Genomic DNA, 6,000 nt, shown 5'->3' with positions numbered 1-6,000 from the left:
GGGGTAGCCCTCTGTGGCTCCTGCTGCTGCTGTCCTCCTCCTGCAATCACGGCAAGGTCAACACCAAGGGATCGTGCCCCCAACACACGTTGACAAAGGGCGAGTGATGAACTTACGCTGGGGGCTGCCCCGAGGGCTGCTGTCTGGGTTGCTCACCACCAACAGTGGCGCCTTCGAGGTGCCCGCCGGGGGCTGGCCGTCCGCCGAGGACCTGGCCCTTTTCACCCTCTGGGCCAGCGTCTCCACGTCCCTGTAAAAATGAAAACAATCCAAGATAAGCGGCACAGTTGAGGAGACGAAGGTGACAAAAAGGGGGAAGGGAACAAGAAGCTTACTCCTCCTCCTCCTCCTCTGCTGCCTTCCTCTTCCTCCTTGGGCCGAGGGACCCGAAGTCAAAGACGACCTCCGCGTCAACGTCAGCCGGAGGAGGGGAAGGAGGTGGGGTCTGAGCGCACTTCGATGAAGAAGAGGCAGATGCTTTCTTCTTCGCCGCCGCGGCCTTCACCACTTTCTTTGCTGCCACGGCCCTCGTTTGGCGTGCGGATGTCTCCTAGGCATGCCGGGGTTGCACGGCCTTGCCGGGCCGAACCGGCTCGCCGGAGCTGGCCCGCCGCAGGACTTGCCCTCTCCCCATGGCTGGGGGGTCGACGGCCTCGACCTCCTCCTCCTCCTTCGTCGACGACGACTCGTCGGGCGCATCTTCAATGAGAGGGGCCCCGCTGCCGGCGCTGCTGGCCTCTCCAGCGGATTCCGCCCACTTGGCGAGCTCCTTCTCCTCCGCGGCTGCTGCGACCTCGTCCTCCATGACGCCAGCACTGCCAGCCTGCCTGGCGAGCTCCGCCTCCACCGCCCTGGCGGTGATATAGTCCAGCTCGGCCTGAGTGGTGTCCTGGATGAGCAGCGGCTCGTTGCGGACATACACCTCCGCCAAGCTGTCAAAAAACTCCTGCACCTGCTCCTCCGGCGGCACGGCCTAGCTTGGAACATGACCATGCGCATTGCAGTCCGGCATCATGGCGATGATGTCGGTCTGACGCGAGTTGTTGCTCAGCGGGACCACCCCCGCCGGCAACCCAAACAAGGGCCCCTTGACGACCTTGCCGGCCTTCGCAGCCTTGCCGGACCTCTCGGCCCAGCCGTCGCGGTTCACGTCGAGCTGAAAGATCCGCTGGCAGAAGTGAGCATGCCCCATCACCGTGAAGTTGTGATTGAGGCCAGGGCGAAGCCTCATGATGTCAGCCGCATTCTGGAAGAGCCAGGCCGACCTCCCCTTGTTGTGCAAAGGAGAGATTCGGCGGCGGAGGAAATCCGCCCCAATCATCTCCAGGGTAAGCCCGCCAACGGTGAGGCGGTGGATCCTGGTGGTGGTGATCTCGAGCTTGTCATCCTGGGCATCAACGTTGCCCCAGTCGTTCCTATGGACTGGCGGTGCCTGGCGGACCTAGCAGAACTCCTGTGGGTCGTCCTCCTCAATCCAGCACCATCGGCCCCGCCATTCTTCCCACCTCTCCTTCTAGGCGCCCTCCGGGTACGTCCCTTTGGACCTTGGGATCCAGGTGACGCAACCAGAAATGGCGCCTCCCTTCTGGATGCGGGGGTAAAAATAATGGCGGAAGAGCGCTGTGTTGGGAAGAACTCCGGCGAAGCCCTCACAGAGATGGGCGAACAAAGCCATGCATGCCACGACGTTTGGAGTGAAATCCAGAAGGTGGAAGCCAAATGTGTGCATGATATCATTGAAGAAATCGGAGAAAGGGGGCAAAGGCCACAAGAAAAGTAATCGACGAAGAACGGGTACCGATTCGGGCGGCCTCAACGCAATTGGCGGGGATGACGCGCGTGGCTGGATGCCCCGTCGTCTCCCCCTGTCTTGCACCCCCACAGAGGCTTGAAGCAGTCCCGGAGCTCGAACACGTCGACCGTCAAGGGGAAGTAGGTGAGCTGCGTCCGCCGCGCCACCGACTCGCTCTCCGGCAGATCCGCCGCCCCGGCGTCCTTAGCCACTCCCTTGCCTTTGTTGGTGGTTTTGGGGGCCATGGTTGCTGCGAGAAGTAGAAGACGGAGGGCGGCGAAGACGCGGCGCTGGCAAGCAAAGGCGAAAGCTTGCGAAGGAAGGAGAAGGGGATGGCGGTTCCGAGATTGAAGAAGACGCAGGGGGTAAATGAGCAGCGCGCCCGCGGATATTCCTTTTTACGGGGAAGGCGCGGGCCGCCTCTTTTCCCATTAACTGCGACGTGACGCATGCGTGCCGGAACCGTCCCAAGCATGATCGCCAGGTCACACACGACCCTCCATCTCGCGCGTTCAACGTAGGTCGTGGGGAAGCGCAGCGAACGAAACAGTTATTCGGTAAAAATCCGCCCCACCTGCCCGTGCACCGTTCTGGGCCTGGCCCAACAACGCGTCGCCCTTATGTGTGGCCCAGACCCGGGGGCTCCTGTCGGTGTAGAAAAGTAGGGGCCCTCTTTTGACCCCTTTACTTGTGCACGGGCAGTCAGAGCCACGTGCCACGGCCACATTTAGCAGGGCAGAGGAGGGAAGGCGGAGAGACGCCAAAGCACAAGACAACCAAGGCAACACCAAGACCAGAAACACAGGAGGACAAGAGGGTGAAGTAGACTCCCTCGGCAAGATCCTTGCCGAGGCAGCCTCCGCAGCCCCGGCAAGAGCCTTGCCGGGGCAGCCTGACCGATGCCAGCGAAGCAAGCCACCCTTGAGCCCACGGGTTCCAACCTAACCAATTACATTGGAACCAAGGCTCGGGAGGCGCCTCTGTGGTGGCATGCAGATCTTCGTCAAGATCATAAACATGTGAGAAGATGAGGACCAGAAGACGGCGACCCTCGGCGAGATCCTGGCCGAGGAAATCCACGCTTGCCGGTTACGACTGCAACGCCACGACAAGACCCTTGGCGGGCCCCCGGCAAGACCCTTGCCGAGGGCATCAGCGGGGCCACTGCTAGGCCCACACCAGCCAAGACTCCACCGCCATCCCCAAGTAGCTGCTAGCTCAACCAGCTGGGCAGGCACCTGCGTGGCGACAGGCGGCCTCTACACCGACTCAGCAAGCACCTGCGTTGTGGCATGCAACCCATCGTGAAGGCTCCACCACCGCGCCAGCCCAGTAGCCAACCGACGTGCCGCCGCGATGCCTCGTCAGCTCGGAGGAGTGTCAAGGCCAGGCGAGGCGGCGACAGCTGGGACGTGCTTCCTTGCCATCCCCGATAAAGCAAGAGGGACACGTCGGCAGTGCATTAAATGCGTTTGTCCGACGGTCGCAAAGGATAGGCTTATCAACGGTAGACCTTTCCACCTCCTATGTGCCACTGTGGCAACCCCTTTTTGCCTATAAAAGGAGGCCCGAGGTGATCAGGAGGGGGATTCGGCTCTTTTGGGCAAGTTGCACCCCGTAGCTAGCTCAAGAACACAAGAACACTCGATACATCCACCAAAGCAGACTAGGGTATTACGCATCTTCGCGGCCCAAACCTGGGTAAACGACCCGTGTGCTTCCTGTCAGACCAGCTCTTTGCACAACCTCGCGCCCGCCGACTGTAGAAGGGATCCCAGTGACCCCATAGGTGTCATTCCCACCGACAATCCGGATAGAAATCGTGTTCAAATTTCAGCCCAATCGAAGTTACGGATCTCCGGGAATATAAGAAACGGTGAAAGGGCAGAATCTAGAATGCAGGAACAGCGAGAGACAAAGAGACAGATCCAATCTCGGAGGGGCTCTCACCCCTCCACCGCCATGGAGACCAAGGACCATAGGGGAAATCCTTCTCCCACCTAGGGAGAAGGCCAAGGAAGAAGGAGAAGGAGGGGGGCTCTCTCCCCCTTGCTTCCGGTGGCGCCGGAACGCCGACGGGGCCATCATCATCACCGCAATCTACACCAACACCTCCGCCATCTTCACCAACATCTCCATCACCTTCCCCCATCTATCTACAGCGGTCCACTCTCCCGCAACGCGCTATACCCTCTACTTGAACATGGTGCTTTATGCTTGATACGTCTCCGTCGTATCTACTTTTCCAAACACTTTTGCCCTTGTTTTGGACTCTAACTTGCATGATTTGAATGGAACTAACCCGGACTGACGCAGTTTTCAGCAGAATTGCCATGGTGTTATCTTTGTGCAGAAACAAAAGTTCTCAAGATGACCTGAAACTTCACGGAGATTATTTTTCGAAATGATAAAAAATACTGGCGAAAGAATCAAGGCCAGGGGGCCCACACCCTTTCCACGAGGGTGGGGGGCGCGCCCCTGCCTCGTAGGCCCCTGGAGCTCCACCGACCTCAACTCCAACTCAATATATTCGTGTTCGGGGAGAAAAAAATCAGAGAGAAAGATTCATCGCGTTTTACGATACGGAGCCGCCACCAAGCCCTAAACTCTCTCGGGAGGGCTGATCTGGAGTCCGTTCGGGGCTCCGGTGAGGGGAATCCGTCGCCGTCGTCATCATCAACCATCCTCCATCACCAATTTCATGATGCTCACCGCCGTGCGTGAGTAATTCCATCGTAGGCTTGCTGGACGGTGATGGGTTGGATGAGATTTATCATGTAATCGAGTTAGTTTTGTTAGGGTTTGATCCCTAGTATCCACTATGTTCTGAGATTGATGTTGCTATGACTTTGCTATGCTTAATGCTTGTCACTAGGGCCCGAGTGCCATGATTTCAGATCTGAACCTATTATGTTTTCATGAATATATGTGAGTTCTTGATCCTATCTTGCAAGTCTATAGTCACCTACTATGTGTTATGATCCGGCAACCCCGAAGTGACAATAATCGGGACCACTCCCGGTGATGACCGTAGTTTGAGGAGTTCATGTATTCACTATGTGTTAATGCTTTGGTCCGGTACTCTATTAAAAGGAGGCCTTAATATCCCTTAGTTTCCGCTAGGACCCCGCTGCCACGGGAGGGTAGGACAAAAGATGTCATGCAAGTTCTTTTCCATAAGCACGTATGACTATATTCGGAATACATGCCTACATTACATTGATGAATTGGAGCTAGTTCTGTGTCACCCTATGTTATGACTGTTACATGATGAACCGCATCCGGCATAATTCTCCATCACCGATCCAATGCCTACGAGCTTTTCACATATTGTTCTTCGCTTATTTACTTTTCCGTTGCTACTGTTACAATCACTACAAAACCCAAAAATATTACTTTTGCTACCGTTACCGTTACTTCCATACTACTTTGCTACTAAATACTTTGCTGCAGATACTAAGTTATCCAGGTGTGGTTGAATTGACAACTCAACTGCTAATACTTGAGAATATTCTTTGGCTCCCCTTGTGTCGAATCAATAAATTTGGGTTGAATACTCTACCCTCGAAAACTGTTGCGATCCCCTATACTTGTGGGTTATCAAGACTATTTTCTGGCGCCGTTGCCGGGGAGCATAGCTCTATTCTTTGAGTCACTTGGGATTTATATCTGCTGGTCACTATGAAGAACTTGAAAGACGCGAAAACAAAAATTTATCCCTCAACTACGAGGGGAGGTAAGGAACTGCCATCTAGCTCTGCACTTGATTCACCTTCTGTTTTGAGTAAGCTTGCGACACCTAAACCTGCTTCTGCTATTAATTCTGATATGTCGCATGTTATTGATGATGCCACTTCTGCTATGCATGATACTTATGATGAAACTACTTCTATGCTTGATACTACTGTGCCACTTGGTGAATTTCTTGATGAACAACTTGCTAGGGCTAGAGAGAATGAAATTATTGAAACTGATAATATTGATGAAAGTGATGATGAAGATTCTCCCCCTAGATATGAATTGCCTGTTGTGCCTGAGGGCTATGTTATGGATGAAGAAACTGCTAGAGACTTTCTTGCTTGCAATGATAGAAGTGATCTTAAGAAATTATTAGCTAAGCTGAAACAAAAAACTCTGAATGCTAGAATGAAATATGATCCTGCTTATGCTACTTCACCTATCTTTGTTACTGATAAGGATTATGAATT

The sequence above is a fragment of the Triticum aestivum genome, chromosome 2D (assembly GCF_018294505.1).
Source record: "Triticum aestivum cultivar Chinese Spring chromosome 2D, IWGSC CS RefSeq v2.1, whole genome shotgun sequence".
NCBI lineage: Eukaryota > Viridiplantae > Streptophyta > Magnoliopsida > Poales > Poaceae > Triticum > Triticum aestivum.
The sequence above is the reverse complement of the archived record's forward strand: the minus strand, read 5'-3'. Positions refer to the sequence as shown.